This window comes from Netta rufina (assembly GCF_964035555.1).
Source record: "Netta rufina genome assembly, chromosome: 1".
NCBI classification, from domain to species: domain Eukaryota; kingdom Metazoa; phylum Chordata; class Aves; order Anseriformes; family Anatidae; genus Netta; species Netta rufina.
In genome coordinates, this window is record NC_140123.1 from 141961052 (window position 1) to 141979970 (window position 18919).

Below are 18919 nucleotides of genomic sequence, written 5' to 3' on the forward strand. Positions count from 1 at the left end.
AAAATAAAAAATTTACAAAAATATACAGAAAATGTTGTTTCAAACTAAATAATGGAGGAGTTAGGTCTCTCAGATGTCCAACAAGACAGCAAAACATGACCTGCACTGGATGTATATCTCAGATGAGATCTGACAGCATGCACTATTAGCTGTTAGAGAGGCTTTTAATAGCTTGTCAAAACAGGTTACTCGTTAATAAGAAAATATCTATTTGGGGGTCAATGGTGCAAAAAGAGACAAAACAGAATAAATATGCTCTGCGTTCCAATTGGACAGATGTTTAATGAGCCATGGGTACAGGTCTTCTTTCAGAAACTAGAAAGATATCAGAAGGTTCTTCCAAAGATCTAAGAAATACCTGGGTTTCTGCTTTGAAAGAACTGTGGTAGAAATGCCCCTCAAAATATTTCCTTCACCCCATCCCAATGATGCCAGTGCTTCCGATGTGTATCTTTGGACATCTAAAGCTCTTCTACTGTTTTCTGTAGGAACACAGCCCATAGGAAATAATAGTCTCTCTACCACTCTTGACATAACCATGAAATACTGTACTCTAATGGTGCTCATTTCTTTGCAAAGACTAGATGTTTTAATAACTTTGTCTGTTCAGAAAGATGAATTAAGAAATCAACTGAATTAATATTTTGATGCACATGGAAGAGTCAAGTAAATTGTAAGAAAAAATGACATTCATAATTCAAATTTTCAGTCCAGATTAAGCCCTTCAGAGGAAAAAAAAAAAAACAAACACCGATATTTGGCAAGTCATCTTTGAAGCTGAGGTAAAGCACTTTCAAGACATATTTGAGCTTATTTGCAAATGGAAAACAATCTTGAAGACATTAGCAAGAGATTGATTTGCAGAACAGCTTATTATCTTGAGTGCATGAAGAGGACACTGCACAAGCAATAGAAAAAGCAAGGCACGCGCATGCAGAAGTATACAAAGATACATCATGTGTCAGTCTGCATAGAGACATATAGACACACACACAGACAGATATACGCAGTGTGGACACAAATTGCAGTCGAACATTACCATGGGTTTCTGTGGAGTGACTAAACCAAGCAAACTTTCCTTTCTTCTTATCAGGCAAGCCAGACGGAGTGCTTCCTTTCACAGACAAGATGATCAGTGTCAAGTACCAGGAACAAGACATCAATAGAGAACATGCAGCCAGTGACAGGCAAAAGAAAAAAACAAGGAACTCAGCTTGCACACGACATCCAGTTCTGTCTGAAAACTTCATCATGTGAATTAAAAGTACAAAATCAAAAACAAAAGTATACGGAAGTAAAAAATATTATAACAGATCACTTGAGGATAATGTTCCCTTGCTTTCTGCTCTTTTTTTATATTTGTCTTCTGAGAACATGAAGTGGCAGAATTTAAGTTTATGGGTCAAATCCTTATTCCAGTGATATCAATGGCAAAACTCTTCTTGTTTGACTGCATGACCTACAGAAATCAGTGAGACTAAGGCAATCGCAATTTGTCCCAAAGTTATCCTCTGATCCTTATTAGACTAGCCTATTTTTGAATGATATGTCTTGTGTTTTTTTTTTTCCCCCTAAACTTTTTCAATATCAAGAAACTCTTGCAAAACTGATGGAGCTGCTAAAGGAAAGTAGTTGGAATAATCACATTTCTCTGTCTTTTCCCATTTGTAGAGATTAACAACCTTCAAGCACTCAGATTTATCCTGCCTTACTCAAACTAGGACACACTTCACCTATGCCTCATGATTTCCATTTGAGTTTACATTTGGTATTTACCCTCTGATGTTCTTCTGCTGTGTGGCTTTTCATGGCATTACTTAGTGTTGATCCTCTGCTTATTATGTATGCATGGAGGTCCTCAGCCCACACATATCAGAGATGTATGTGCAAAGGTGTCACAAAGCGTACTTTGCACTTCCCTAATCCTACTGCTGTGGAAGGCCAAATTAAAGTGAAGGATACAGGTGCAGTGACACACAGGCTGAAGAGCCACCTCCTGTGGTTTGGGCTAGCTCACTGGCATTAACTCCCAGGCACTTCCTACACTGCACTGATGGAAAATGTTAAGGACAATAAAAAGTATTAAGAAGGTATCACGTATAAGAAGAATAATGGCCTAGAAGTTAGAGGTCATGATAGACAGTAGCCTAGGACCGTATTCTCAAACGTGATATGCTCTCAGCAGGGCAATCACTAATTTTCTGTGGCACCTCGCTTCACCTTCAAAATCAGGGGATAATCATGTGCAGAGCTGCTGTGAGGGTCATTCAGGCCAGTTAACAAATCCTAGAAACAAAAGATGCTGCAGAAGATGTGTGTATAAACTGGGGCTGAATATGAGATGAAGTAAACCAAATACACCTATATGGCTTTCTTACCTGATTCAGTTCTCAGGGACACAGACCTTCTGCCTGCACCCCAGCTCCAGAACAAAAACAAGGCAGGCATTTTTTGGAGTCAGGGTAATTAATTACTGCAACCATGTACCAAGAATGCTGGTGGTGAATCTACCACAGGAATGTTTTAATCAGGAAGAGATGTTTTTCTAAATGGTGGGCTCTAGTCCAGACCAGAGTTATGTTCAGGCTCATACTATACAGACTATGCCATCTCAACGGCCACTTCCTCCTTGTAATTTTGGAAGCTGAGACAAAAGCAAGAGGGAGACAAATGCGTATTTCCCCCTACCTGGGCACAAATGACTCAGGGGGAGAAATCCTGGTGCCTTTCCTCCTTTGCCATGTGTGATTAGTGAAGTATGCACTCTGACAGGAGTGGTTCCCTGTCATCTTCAAAAATCCTATTGCTTGTACCCAGATCGGAGGTCCCGTAGGGCTGGGTTCTACCAGATGCAGAGGGCATATTGTCTCTGTGTGGGCCCCCCACCTCCCCGGCCTTCAAGCAGACCAACAGATCTTCCACGTAGCACATGCTTTGCATTGTAGGCACTTTGGTGTCCAAACTGCAGCACAGACACTATCCCTGTGCATATGATTCAATGGTCCACCTAACACCTGAGGGTATTAGGTTAACATCTAAATGTCTATGTTCTACATAGGCAACTCCTTGGCACAAAGGATAGCAGGTTGCTAAAGGAGTGAGAAGGCATTTCCACTGGGTAGTTTACTTTTGCCTGGCTGCACCAGGAGTAGCAATGCAGCTAACAGGGCAGTGAGCACAAATTGCGGGCAGCCTGCTCCAACCAAACCAGTACAGTGAACTGCTACCAATAGCACAGGGACAGGTCCCATAGAAGATATTATACACTTCCTTGGGGCAAAACACAGCAGCTTTGCTTACGTGGCAATCTTTTTTTGGATTTATCCTTAGTCATCACAACCGTAATTCTCTCTGGTTGATGAAATCTCCTATTAATTACACATTCTCAAAGCTGTATAGCAATTTCTTTTTAAAGGGAAGTGAAACAACCTTTTAAAGGCATCAAAGTATTTCATGGTTTCAGTAGAATGCAAACCTTAAGGACCAGTATGTTTTATACTTTACAGTCGCTTCTGAAATGTTTGCACTTCTTACATCTCTCCACAGTGTGGCTCACCTCTGAATACAGAATTTTCCTCCTGGACTGCCTAAACTCTGATTTCATTTGGCTTACATAGCGTTCCTGCAGCAACTGAAGTAGCAAAGGCTATCTAGCTGCTTCCTTAAAAATAAATCTGAGATATGCTTCATGTTGTGTTAATTCTAGCTCTGAGACCCAGCAGACAGAAGTAAGGACAAAGAGTCTGCAGTCTGCGACTGGCTAGATAGACAGATGTGCAAGACCCTTTGAGAGCCTCTGTTCCATGTCACTGGCATCAAGCTTTGATACCAGCTCTCCACTTGCACTAACATATGTCCCTCCTCCAACCAATGCCCTGTGGACATGCAATAAATTATTAGATGGCAGGTTGCCAAGAGACAGCCAACCACTCAAGCAGAAAGCTAGCACAAGCAAGTACCCTTCTGTGTAGCCCTGAGATTTTTTTTTGCTTTACACACTTAGAGAATAATATATGCTCCCAGTTTGGGAATATCACTACCACTGATGCATCTTGCTTTTATGGCACTTTTGTTATCTTGCCAGTGGAAGTAATTTTAATATTCAGATTTATCTCCATGGATTATAATGTTGCCACACTTGCTTGTTGCTGAATCTGACTTTAATGAACCTCACTGTGAGAACTTAAGACCCAGAGAAGATGAAGCCCAGGCAAAAGGTGCCGAGTTCCACAAACATAGATGAAGCATATACTTTTCTCATGTTTTAATGGGACATGCTACTAAATGACTCTGCAGACTTGGTCATTAGTTTTAGAACTGGATATGTTAGAGGCTATTCACTTTGCCTGACTTCACTTCTCTGATTTAGCTGTTTGATTTAAGCTCCAGAGGCAGAGAGGTTCCTATCACAGGTTTTCTGAATGGCTCATTTTGCTTATGGGAGCTTATGGCTCCCTCAACCACACGGACAGGCTGGGCGTTTACAGTAGGCCCTTAGTTGGGTACCTAACCAAAACAGTGTGACTACTCAACAGTGTGTTCATCCATATTCAAGAAGACTTGCTGTGGGTTTTTGGATTAAGAAAAGGAACAATATACTTGATTGTGTATTCTGATATGTTCACCTGGACTACAATTTCCTCAACTCTCTAATTTCTGCTTGTATTGAATGACATCGTGAAATATCAACCTAAATCACCCCTTTTGCCTATGTTGCTATTTGAAGTCAGATGGACCTGATGCTACTTTTTTGTGTCACCTTGCTCATGTGATCAAGCCTTTCTACATATCTGCTCAGTTTCTCTGAAATGGGGATTATAATTCTGCTCTCACCTTGCAAACCTCTCTGAGATCTGCAGATGAAACACATTACAATAGGTGCTAAGTACTATAGTTATTACTGATGCTTATGTCTCCCAAGTGGGACTCTGCAAAACTATAAAGCAAATCTAAAGAGCAAAGAAGTCCTGTGAATTCTCCAGCTGAGATTTAAGATTTCTCTTTTCTATCAAGCACAACAAGAATAAATTGCAATATGCAGGCTGCTTCCTTTAACAGAATGCGCATCAAGTGAATGACTTTGTCTCCAGTAAGACCCTTGCTTCCTGTGGTGCCTCTCATGCCCATCATTTCATGAATGAGTTTATGGGCAGCTGTCAGAATATCAATTGACTCTTTTTTTTTTTTTTTTTTGTGGAGAGTTCTCATTTTTTTAATTAATATGTGAATATTGCCTAGCTTTCCTCTTCTCATTGCCTGTTTGGAAATGCTATACTCATTCATCATATTTATTAATTTAAATAAGATACAGCATTTATTCTGATACATGCATACAGTGTCTTGGGAACAATCCGTGAGTATGTTCTTAAATGGAAGCAGCATGCAGAGAATAAACTGTGCAAAGGCAAATGAATAATTTTCTCTAGATCTCTTCCTGATTTTTTGACTGGGGAACATTTTGGGGTTTTCTGTTTTGAAAAGAAGCTCTGCAATAGGAAGGTTTCTACAAGAGAAGAGGAAAAGGAACTTAAACTATCTGTAGGAACTTGGTGGTTACACACCTCCCAAAGACAGACAGAATGAATCAATGAATCTAGCACCAAAAAAAAAAAAATCCAGAAAAATTGTGAAAATACTTTCAAGATCCTTATGGAGGGCTCAGAGGTCAATGCCCATACAGACGGTATTATGCACACAGTCCTACATTAAATATATGCAATACATACACTTTCAATAACCTAATTTTGGGTTACATACAAATGACTGCAATTAGAAGGAGTGAGTTTGAGTTGCAGTTTCACTCAAGGTCGAATTGAGGATAGCAACAAAGAGCCATAGAGCGTCTGTCAGTTGCATCTGCTTTAATCAGAAATAGAGAGGCTTTTGGTAAAAAGACCTTTACACCAGCAAAACAACAGCAAAGGTGGAGCAGCTAGTGTGTGGTAACAGGGCTTGTCATTACAGTCATAAAAGCAGGCTGAGAGGACTGATGCAGCGCAGCACAGGTTACCAACTGGAGCAGAAGTAGGAACATTGCCAATACTGAGATGGAGTATTGTATGTCCAACATTTCATTAATAAATTGCAATTTATATCTTTCATATAAAGAGACTTGTTTTCTCATGTTCTCCTCTCCTGGAGTGTCACCACAGACACATATACATCCCATGCTGTTGAGGGGATGCAGTCATGGGCTAAGTGAATTTATACCATACACAAAGAGGAACAGGAGAGAGATAGAGAGAGATCTGTATCAGCTGTGCAGGCACGTGATTAACAGATCTGTCATTACCACATGCAGATTACTGCATACCTATGAATGCATTACCTTGCCGCTACTCAATTTTCCTGAGACCTATTTTAGTACAACAAACACCCCAGCTACCTTAAACATCTGCCATTTCTTCCTACTTTTTTACAGTAATATTGACAGTAATACACAGCTCTCCACAAATATTTGTTCATTTCAGCCATCGAGTGGAATACACATTACGCATAAGACACATAATGAGCACAAGTGAACTTCTGGCCCTGATGAGAGGTGGCCTTGCAAGCCTCTGACATGCTGTGTTCTGTATTTGAAAGGAAGAACTTAAAATCCTCTTTGGTCTTCCCTGCATGGAGGGCAGGGGTTATTTTTGCATAACTGTGGTATCTCAAATGTCTCAGAAGCACAGGATGTAGGACCTTTCAGAAAGGAGTCTAACTCTCGGTTAAAAAGGGCAAAATGAGCAGTTTCCCTGGGTAACAGCTTGTTCTGCTGAGCTAACATCTGAGTCTGCATTAGGAGCCCATTCACTGCTCTGCAGAGTTTCTGCCTGCAAGGGCTATGGAAGTAACCTGCTTAATCCCTGCGGCTGAGGAAGGACAGATGGGCCGGGTCACAGGGTGACAGAGCTGCTACCAGAACAGATCTTGAAAGATGTCTCTCTCCTAAATCTGGGTGCTCCAATGACATCCTAAACTTGTTTTCTTTTTTGATAAATGTCCTGTGTTGTTTGTCTCGCTAGGAACAACACCTAATGCGCCAAAGTGCAAGGCATTTACTTGCAAGGATATGGTTTATAGCCTAAGTTTCTGGTGTCAGTCTAATACTCTAGTTCCCTATAGACTGCTGGAGCCATTCATTAAAAAAATAATTAAAAAAAAAAAAAAAAGAGAAGGAGAGAGATGAAAAAAGGAACTGAGGCAACTGAGGATATATAGCTCTTTCATTTGTATTTTTTGATGGTGAACAAATTACAACAGCACATTCTGAATGGTTCTGCAAGATCTCTCTCATTCTTTAACATTTTTTACAGAAGAACGTGGGACAAGCAGCAGCACCATCAAATGTTCCTGAATCTACGCCATAAATGATACAAGGACACAAGAAGTAGGAGCATCTCACTTGAAAATCAATATAATTCTAGTATTGCAGTCTGGTCTGGCAGGCATCTAAGAAATGGGTGCATGAGAGGTACTATCACACCAGGTGTTGGAAAGTGTTGCAAAGACTGATGAAACAAAACAAATAAAATAATTAGCCACAAAGAAAGTGCCCTCAAAACAGTATAATCAACAGAAAAAATATAATTTCTCCCCTTTTGAATGCTTTTCTAATAATCACACTGCTACTTATATTTTGCTCACTAGCATTGCTATAAATGAAAATTATCAGCACATAAGCTTCAAGCGCAAACGTGGTTTTAAGGCAGGTCATGTGTTTCCTTAAATTCCTGTGCATGGGGGAACTTCTGCATCTGCCCACCCACACAAACATACACCTGGGTGGTGAATCAGTAACTTTGATGAGGATCTCTACTTCAGCAAAAGCATCTTTGTTCTTTCAGTTCACAGCACTGTCTTCCCTGCAGAGTCAGGGAGAAGCAAAAAAATTACAGAAGCCAGTTCTAACCTGATCTGCTTAGGTCATCAGAAACTCTCCGGGGAGCGCTGCTCACCACCTCGATTGCTAAGCTTCAAAGTGGCTGAGATGCAGCTCTAGCTGTTTTATGACATCCCTGTCTGGCACCAGCCATTTCAAGGTGGGTGACACCTGAAGACTCAGCAAGTGGCCTGCGCTTTGTGAGCCAGAGCACATAAGAGGATGTGTCAGGATGGCAGTGACTGTATTTGTGTTTGGATGGTGCAGCGGGTCAGAGGCTCACAACGCAAATCTTTCCCCTGGGAGCTCCCACACCCTGCAGCCAGGAAGCTTAGGCAGGGATTGTGCCTGGGCTGAGCCAAGGGGGAGGTAGGTGTCTGAGGACTGCCTCCTGCAGAAGGAGGAAACTACGCTCCTGGAGGCTGGCCGTTGTTGGCAGAATATCAAAAAAATCAAAAGGAAAAGTGAACGTGGGGGGCAAATTGTATTATTTCAAAAGACAGGCAGGGCAACCGGGCAGAGGCTGGGTCATCGGTGAAAAAGCTGTGGGAAAGAACAACAGTGACTGAATATTTCATCTGAAATACCGTTCCGTGAGCTGGAAGAGTAGCGTATGCTTATTGCATGATGGAAGGCATAATTTAGGAGTGACTTACTTAAAATATTTGAGCGTTAATATTACCAAATTTAGAGAACAGCAAGACCCCATCCATCTGAGCAGTCCCATTGCACATGTAATGCCTGAGATGGATTAATTCTCAGCAAGTGCAGGCATTTTCTAATAGCAGTATTCACGTGGGATGTGTAAGAAGGCTCCTGGGTGATGCATTCCTGATGGTAAATGATCAAGCAATCCAGTTCGCCGATCAACAGGTGTGGTAACACACACATTAGGTATAGGTCACGTTCAAGCCCGGGCTGTGTGAAAGCCCTGGACCCTTGAAATTGTTCTCATGGATCATGCTGGACAGATTCTATTCAGCTCCACGATCTGAAATGGAAATCACCTCTTCTATTATGAAATGCACATAAAATTCTGTTTTTAACCCCCAGTCTGTTACATTTCTTTTGTCTTCTGTGCCTAGTAAATAAAATGCTTGTGATTTTGTGTGCTTCTCCTGCATGTGGTGTTCTTTCAGACACTTTTGCTAACATAATGACTAGTCTGATACTAGACACTATTATCACAATATCATGAGTCAGAAGCATGAGACATGCTAGCTGGGCAGGCTGTGTGTTACTGTGCAGCCAGGAGAAAAGCAAAAAATTCAAGTTAAAGAGTTTTGCCCTTAAAATCAGCTTGTCAAACCTGTAATTAAAGCTTTTACACCTCTTGAGTAGGGCACTGAGAATAGGTCAATTACCCCAATTCAAAGAAGCAGGCAGTTTATAGTGGCCTTGAAATAATAGATTCGTAGTTTGCAAATACTTCTAGCATGCAGGAGAGTGAGGGACTGATAACAACAGCTTGAGTTAAGCTTAGTGTGGGCAGGTGTTATGCAAGCTTCCCTCACACAGCTGTGTTAAAACAAGTCATTCGTGACCTGGCATAGCCCTGTTATTCTGCTTGTGGTTCTTCAAACAGCTAGATAATACACTTACATTTTGATCAGCACATCTGTGAGGATCCATGCAGCTCTGCCACTGCAGCCTTTCTCTGCTGTTTAACCCTTTTGCTATTTCAGCCTCTGGGTATTAATGCAGCTGATAACATCACCCTTCTGATCTCTGGTGACCCCTGTATATGTATACCTAACCTTGGGCCCCCTGCAGACCCCCATAGTTTGCACTTAGAGGGACATGTCTTACTGCAGCCCTTCCTCAAGCAGACAAGGAGAAGCATGCATCATGCTGTGGCTTGTGAACTGTGTGAATGGAAACAAGGATGTGAGCAGCACTATAAACACCCATGGGCCCTTAAGCTGAATTTGAATGTAGGCCTCAAGATTTGAAAGGCCAGTTGTCTGATCTGTTGACTTATCTCCACAATCCTGCTAACTGAAGAGCTGCTGTAATCAGCAGGCAGACTCAGTGCCACAGCTATTTTCAGTTCAGTTCCCCAGTTGGAAACGTTTTCCTTCCCCCGCCACCTCTCCAGGCTTGATGTTGTTTATGAGATAACTGGAATGGAGAGACCAGCTTTTCTTCCCAGGAGCAAGTACAGATGGAGATTTTTACCCTATTAGCAGACTGTACTGGAGCGGATGGGAAGTTTCTCACCCAATAAGTAGGAGTGAGCGGTCACACAGAGTGTGACTGCTCCTCTGTCAGAGCCGCGCCTGTGCCGGGGTCCTGCTGCAAGCTTTCCAGGCCTGCCACCAAAGCACTGCGAAGTGCTAGGTGCCACTCACAGCTGTCAATCCTCAGCTGTGCCAGCACTGGCTATCAGCTGGGCAACGTACATGCTAGCTCAGCTGTGTAATGTCACCCGGGCTCCTTGTCTCCCTGCTCTGCTGCAGGAAGATCACAGCACCACAGACTGCCTGTCAGCAGCAGCTCATCGTGCTGCTCCGCTGCTCTGCCATCACAACAGCAGGGTCAGCTTTCAAACCCTACTCACATTTAAAGCAAAATAATACTAATTTTGCCATTTTTGTGGGTCCACTTAAGGAAGCAATGGACTGCTCAAGCTATCTTGCAGTCAGGGCAGGGAAGGTGGAGGATACAACAGTTTCCCCATGAGAGCTTTGCTAACAACGCCCCTCCTGCCTCTCTCCACCTGTCCTGGCATCTCAGAGGTTTCCCAGTTCCACCCCACACAGCTCTTGGTCTGGGCCAAGGAACACACGGTCTGGACCTCAGTAATTATCTTCCTGTACATAAATCTTCAACCTATAATACAAAACTCAAAAGGAAAGAAAAAGACAGGTAGATAGGTTCCGATGAATATAAACTTTGACCATGAGGAAAAAAGCTCACAGCAGAACAGCTTCTGCTACAGTTGGTCCTACCACATTCTTCCCTCTACCAAAAACACTTTTAAGATATTGAGCTTACAAGAAGCTGAAGTTTCTAACAGTACTAAGTTTGTTCACATATATCATTGGACAAACCACACTAGGTGCTTGTCAGGCACTGGATGGCATTTTTTATGCCCCACCTCATATATTCCATATTTTATCTGCTGGTCTACAGTGAAAGTCTTGGGTACCATGAAGTGCCTAAAGTGGCATTCCCTTCTGTACTAGCTTTGCTTTCCTGTTTAAAAAAAAAAAATAAAAAAAAATAATATATATATATATATATATGAATTATAATACCACCTTTTGCCTGTTCAGACTGTAAGCTCTTGGAGACAAAGCTGTCTTTGATTTGTGTACATACACCTAAGTTTTATTTGTGTATATAAGGTGTCAGGTGCACTGTAGCTCTGATGTCATCTGGCACTGATGACAACTAATTCTCATCCCCGACAGTTGTTCCTAACTCCAAACACATGCTTCCTTTCCCTCAGCCATCATTACTAAATGCCACAGCCTCTCTCCTGACAGTTTGTTATATCACATTAGAGTCCTTGGGGCTTCAGCTGCTATCAGTCCTGCTCACTAATGCTTTCTTCTCAGTGAAGAAGGCTACATCTGTGATGATAACATTTTTTTCAAATGTTCATCACTGGTCTTTCTCACTGTCTTCAGCAGGAAATGCTGAATACTCCACAGTTTGGAAAACCATTCTTTAAATGTCCTTATAAAAATTTAAGAGCATGTTTTAGGCCTCTACTTAAAAAAATTGGCCTTGCTCTACATATGTGCAGTTTGGGGGGTTGTGATAGTTCTTCTTAAAATTTTCTGTAGAGATCCTGGCACTGAATGCCTTCTACATCTCTCTAACTATGGGAAATAAAGCACATACAATCTGTCACAAGGTGGTGATGGCAGTTTTCTCATAGACTGTTTCCTCTAATGTCCCTTCATGAGAACTGGAATCCCAGTGTCAGTGGATAAATCTTGACAGCTTCCAGAAATGCTTCCTAACAGGGCAGATGGAGATTAATTTATTTGCACAAAGGTGTCTTTCCCAGCTATATAAAAAATGGATTCCCTCTAAACCCATACCTTTAAAGAGATATTTCTCTGTAACACATTAGTACTAAAGAGGATTCCTACATCAACGTAACTCTTTCTTCCAGCAGGCAAAACAGAGGTGTTATCTTACCAGACAGTCTTTGCTAGGGAAATAGCTTTTATAGTAGATAAACTTAATGCTCTATCAACATTAATGCCTGCCTCTATATGCTGTAGCTGGTCACACATCACTGCTCTAGCAATACTCAGCATAACATTGTTTGTGCTCCAGGTCACAAGAATCAGGGAAGGGAGAAGCTAGATAAACTGAAGTTGAACAACATTAGCCAGATCTTCAGTTGCAAGACAGCAGAGCACATGGATATCACCACAAAACTTTTTCAGTCACGGAGGATCTAACAGGAAGAGCTTTATCCCAGGCATGAACTACACCAGCCTGGCAGCTTATCTAGTTTATGTAACTTTAGATACTGTAAGGGAATAAGAAGAAAAATTGAGCTTACAGGCAGGAATTTGCACAGTTTTGGACATTGCTCTCCACATTGCCCTTCCTTATTCCACATAACAGTGGCAGCAGCAACACAGATTTGTTGGCTGCTCCTTGGGTTAGATTTCACTCAAGGAGCTGGCTGCTGGGGTCAGCTGTGTACCTGAATTAGCCCCAGCTCTTCCAGACTGAAGAGTTACTCCATTCTACTTTCTGGAAACGCTTTTCCTGCTTTGCCAAACAATACCAGGCCTTCTGATATTATGTTGGAACAAATTACTTCTGAATTATAGACCGTAATGCTGGCCATAGCTTTCTCCTGAGGCTTCCTAAATACCAGCAGCTCTTTCTTCTTTTGCTCTCCATTCAAAATCAGCAATTTGTCTTCTCCATACTGTGCTTTGACATAAAATGCAGGCTTGAGCTAAATTGCTTCTACATTGCATTTGGTTAGATGGGATTTACCTACCCTCAGCAGTAACTATCAGCAGAGAAGGAAGGGGAAGAAGAATTTCAAACAGTTGCTTGCTTTTTGTTTTATGATCAAAGCTTTCTTTCAGCCAGAAAAGGAGAAAGAGAAACTGGGAAGTTGCAAAATCTACAGAACTATGAACCTAAATGTTGCTTTTTGATAAAAGCTGGGTTGTTAAATTGTACTACTAATTAAAAACAAACCTGTTGATTAACTTATTCACAGAGTGAACAATCCATACTTTCAGAGAAACAATAAAATTGTGTCTACTAAAGTGATTAATATGATTACAGTGATTTCCCAAAGAAGGGAAATAGTTCAAAACCACCCTGACCAAATCTGTAAATGCCTTATATGATATGATACAAGGTCAAAATTCTGGTATAAAGGGCTGAGAAGTGCTATGAGAGACTGATACTGGCACTGAGAGGGTGGCTGACCTTCAGAACATCATTTAGCCTTTCTGTGCCTTTTCTCTTAACAAGATGAAGCAGCCCAGAACGTTTTTCTCCTCTCCAAACCTGCACGCATATTTTAAAGAATCAATCTAGTAGATGAAACGTTTCTAGACAGAGCTTAAAAACAAAGTTTTAATTTCACTTTGTTCAGCAAATGAATCTTGTTCTTTTTAAGTTTCTCCTTTCTCCTTTTAGAAATGGTGAGAAAGACAAAACAATTAAAGATAAAGGCCCTACAGATTCCTTGCCTTGTCACTGGAAAAAAAAAAAAAAAGAAAAGAAAAGAAAAAAAAAAGCAAGCAACACGTGAAGACAGTCAGTAGGGAAATCTACTCCCAGACATCTTTTTTTTTTTTCATTATTATTATTTTTTTTTTTCCCAATGGGGAATAAGTCAAATATTGACATCTTAGTTTTGGTGACACTGATGGAATATGGGGCAAAAGTGAAAGTAAAGTCACTCTAAATTATATATACATATATATACATGTATATATCACTTTTAAATGGCAACATTACTTTCTGTCATTTAAAGGGCTGAATAGGTAGCTACCACAGTTCCTGGAGAGTCACTATGGAGTCTCACAATATCTTCTCATTCTTTTGTGATATCTGTCATTTCTCCATTTCAGGATATAAAAGTTTATCTGGGTGCAATTCCATATTTCCATATTCACAGCTATGGAATCAAAATACTAGTAATGACAGTGCGTCAAATTCATGACAGATACAAAGGAGTTTTAGCCAGTGGAATTGTGCACTGGGCAAACAGTACTATCTGGACTATCAAGTCTTCTAAGTGTTAGGAATGTGATTTCAGATCTGAAGGATCTCATGCTCTCCCTTTGGTGGATGACAGTTACGAAATAGTAAAGACGTGTGAGCACAAACAAGCCTCTGGTACATCAAGACCTAATATTAGGCAACATTCTCTAATGTTGACACTTTCCTGTGTTGTTACTGACCTCAGATAAAACAGGTTAGGACCCAAGTCCTTTTTGCCTTACCCAGGCAAAATCCCTAGGAACTCCAGTAGGATTTTTGCCTAAGGATCACAGGAGTGATTCAGCCTCGTGTGAGAATTAATGTCCCAGAAACTTTTTCTAGGCAGCATGCTAATTATAGACTACAGCTTGACATCTGAAGCACAAACCCATGCATCATTTTGCAACCTGAGCTTCACTTTCCACACAACAAATACAAAGCCAACATCATTTACCAAGGCCTTTTAGCAAGTGTGTGCAAGCTGTAGTAGTATTTTCATTAAGAGCAATGTTTGAGCTACTCTAAAAGATGGCGAGGTACAAAAATACCACTTGGACTGTTTTCTACAGAGCACAACACACAGCTGGGAGCTGCTGTCACTTGTACGCAAGCAAATCATAGTTTTGGAGGACCTCTGTAGCTGAGTACATGGGGCTTTTTTTTTTTTTTTTTTTTTTTTTTTTTTTTTTTTTTTTTTTTCCCTAGGAGAATCAAATATGTGCAAACACCAGAAAACACTTCTTTTGTCCCCCTGTCTCTAGGTGAAAAAGAGTAAATCTATCACAGATGCTAAACTCCTTGTGAAACACTTATCAGGTGCCCTTGTGAAAAACCCACAATTGCTGGCACTTTAGCTAATCTTTTCCTAGTTACAAGATGATTATTTTCCACATGAGTGGACAATGATAAAAAAAAAGATGACACTGTGCTTTCTGCCTCTTTAGATGAGGTTTTGACAGATAATAAATCATTTTACAACATTGACTTTTATTTCCTTGCATTTATGCATGGAAAGCAAAATGCAACCAGGTGGTACAACACAACTCAAATTACCGACTGGTTTAGGAGGAACAAAACTGATAAAGGTTTCACTTTTACCTGTGCCTCTTACAGCTTTTGCTTAGATAATCTTAAATCCCAAGTGAACACCCTGTGTTTTTTTTTAACTACTTGTTGACAACAGGCAAAAAATACTCTCAAGTATCAAGCTGTACATGCCTGTTAAGGTGTGGTTGCCCATGTCCTTCCATGTGTATGTGAGATACACTGGGACAAATTCTGTAGGTGAAACTAGAATAAATCAGGGTGAGCTGAATGACTGTTAACAGACAACTTCAACTGTTTCAAGTGTATTCTAGTTAAACAAGACATAAAAATTAACTCAGCACACCACCTTTTTGCTTGTAGAGTAAGAAGACATGAGTTTAAAAGGCAACAATGATCAAGACTGAATTTAAAATAAATATCTTGTAAATATACTCCTTCATTTTTCACTCTGAATCTCCCATGTTAATTCCCTAACCGTGCAATTCCCCATTAAATTTCATCATAGAAAACAGACTAAGAATTTTTTAGGCCACCCTGAAATTTTACCCTGTAACCAGGTCTCTGAAAATCCTGTTATGTGCTTTCTGCCTTTCTGCCTCAGACACTATCCCACAGTACCATGCTATTTTTCAGGCTGAAAGTAATAAGCCACTTCCTTGTCAGTACACTAAGCACAAGATTCAAAACCCACAGAGCAAGCTGACATATGAAATTACTAAATGTGAAATTTGAACAACTTGGTGTTCTTTTATCTTGGTATCCTGATCAGATCTATAGACAAAACTCTCCCTAGCCAACAGCTTCAAGCCACAATATTTTCCAAACTGTTGTATAGGATTTAGTGAGAACTTTCACTGAAGTCAATGGGACTTATTTAGTACATAGCCTCACTAAAATCAGTAGAGTTCCCTTATAGTTTAAAAGTTGACTTTGTAAAAGGAAGTCAAGTCAACAGGAATTGGAGAGAGAAATCCTAAACAGCCTGAACTTTTAGAGAAAGGTGTTCATACTTTTATCCCTGTTATGTAATAGAGTCAAACTACTATTGGAGCTCTCGGGAATAAAACCCTGTTTGCACTGAAATTATTGAGGCTGCTATTTCTAGAGTTCTTAAATTGTTCCTTTTTTTTTTTTTTTTTTTTTTTTTTTTTTTTCTGATTGAACCTCCAGCTCTCCTGTTCTCTGTATTTCTGGCCCAAAGTTCAGAAGCACAAAGTCTTTCTGTGAAACACACAGATTTTCCAAATGTTCTAATGGTCCATAAGCTCCCATTTTTTTTTTTTTTTTCAAAATATTTTCCTTTGCAGCTGAAAACTTTGTCCCTGTTTCAAAATCATTTTCACATAGGGAAGACTCTCACAAGTTTGAGATTAAATTCTGCCTATTCATGACAACATAATGCTGTTCACAAGAAACAGTGATTGTAGGCGTAAGACAAAATCTGTGGTTCACCTAAAAATTAGGCTGCAGCTGATTCCTTAGAGGCAGTGAACTCAGATGTTAACAAATATTTCCAAAGGTCACCAAGACGTTGCAATAACTGCTCTGAAAGTGAAAACTGATATTATTTTTAATAGACTACTTTTTACATATTTTAAAACCTGTCTGTATTTCTGTACTTTTTTTTCCCCTTCCATTGTATATTTTCTAATTCCACTTTAGCTGAGGCATAAATCTGAATGTGCAGTCAAGCCTCCCTCCCCTATACCTTTCATTATTTAATGTACTATATCAAGTATTGCTATATGTTTTGATAGGCAACATACCGCCTTGCACTGTTTTTACTGCTGTGTTACATGAAAACCTGATTATCTACAGCCATCAGTCCCATTGAAATAGAGCCCTGGAGTATGATTAGACTTTGAATTGTTGTAGGGTAAGCTACTTGCAAATCAGCCCTTAAATTTGAAGTACTACCTTGGATATGACTTAACTAGAAGAATGAGTTGTCTTGAATCACAGAATGGCTTTGTTATCAGACCCGAGGCCAGGCAGTGAGCTCTGTTACTACTAGAGACTCTCTTGATGTTAATGTGGACACGCTCACATTGCAGGCAGCAGCACCAAATAGGACTGAAGCACAAGAAAACAAAGGGAGTGCAAAATCTGAGCAGTCAGAAACATCAAATTACTTCTCCCTGCCCATTCACAGCTTTTTACTGACCCTGATGCAGTCAATGGGAATTTTGCCAATTAACTTCAATAGGAGGAAAATCTGGGTTGGATTGAGGTTTCCTGTTTCTGCCCACAACAACACAGATGCATTCCAGACCACTCTTAGGAAGAATAAAAAAGGGCAAATTCCCAGTTACTGTGACAACAGAAGGGGTGATTCTCTTCACTATCATGTAATTTTGAAATTCAGTATCTGCTTTGTGCCATGACATGTGTTTCTCTCCTCTGTCAAATTAATGTTTTCTTCCCTTACAGAAGGCCCATCAGGGAAAGAGCATAGAAGAAAACCATCAACACAAACAACCCCTAGACGCCTTTTGACATTTCCCACCTCATATCTTCCAAAATGGAAAAATCATGTTTTCAAACAACAAGGAAAAACTGCCGTAAACATGTGTTTCCCAAAACACAGAGGATGAATTCAGACTGAACTGTGAATGCTTCTCAACGAATGCCTCAGAAGAATGCTAAGACCACTGCTATGGAGAACATCAGCTAAAGGCTGCACAGATTGTCCAGCTCTGGCTACATTTATCTTCCTTTCTCATCCTTTCTTCCACCAGGGCTCTTGCTGCTGTAGTACTTGGGCTTGTTGACCATTTCATTAAGGGCTTTGAACACTCAATGAGACTTGGGGCAAGGTTTGACCACTTCAGGAAAGCAGTGGAATATACAATATACAACTGATGATGCCCAAAAGACTGACACAGGCAGTCAAACCAAAGGGAATGCAAGTGCAATTCTCTTCCCTTCTGCCTCATGTTCTCTGTCTTACTGGAGGCAGTTGCTATGCTGACAGGCAGTCAGTCAGTCTTCTTTACAGAGAAAGAAGACAGTGAAATCTGCCTCTGCAGCCAAGGGCAGAGAAGAGACTGGAAACATATGTTCTCTGTGTCTGGGATGATTCAGTTTAGGTAGCCTACCTGGGCCAGAGCCCAGATGGTGTAAACTGCTGAGTCTCAGAGTTGCAGATTTACATTAGCTGAGACTCTAGTTTAATAAGTATATATTAAAATGCTGAACTCTTACAATATTATTTATTAAAAAACAACAACCAAAACCTGCATACAGCTTCCAAGGGGAAATTGAGGAAGTGAAAATTAACATGACTTCTTTAAAGTAATGGTGTAATTCACTGGCTGGAACCCAGATCTGCTGAGCATCAGTGTGATATAACTGGACCAAACCTTTCAAGTATGTTAAAATAAAACAACCGCAGGAGTACCGAACTGCCCTATGTACTTCAGTGAAATGTTATTTGAAATGTTCAGGGCTGATATCTTAAAAGTCAACACTGTTGATTAATTCATCACTGAACAAAGTGTGTTGGAAAGGGGCAGAAGCACTCTGCTGTAGACCTCAGGACATTGTACCAGAAAGAGAAGACAGTGAGCTTTGAAGAAAACTCAAGAGAGAACCACACTGAAGCTGTATGGGAGGCATCTGAGCTCCTTCAGCAAGAGCTGAACACAAGAAGACAAGGAAGATGTTGGAGCCTCAGCAATGCAAAACCAAGAAGCTTAGCATGTTTAGTAGGTGTGATTCAGATGGGCTGAGGGCAATAAAGCTAGATAGATTCCTGAGTGCATTTACAACCATGTCTGAAATGCTGTGCCATCTGTC

At 40.5% G+C, this 18919-nt stretch overlaps 1 protein-coding gene across 1 annotated transcript in view; it reads right to left on the reverse strand.

The window, feature by feature from the left end:
- CACNA1C (calcium voltage-gated channel subunit alpha1 C) overlaps positions 1-18919 on the reverse strand; it is a gene marked incomplete at both ends in the record, with an annotated part of 472734 nt that overhangs the window by 116270 nt on the left and 337545 nt on the right. The window lies entirely within an intron of this gene.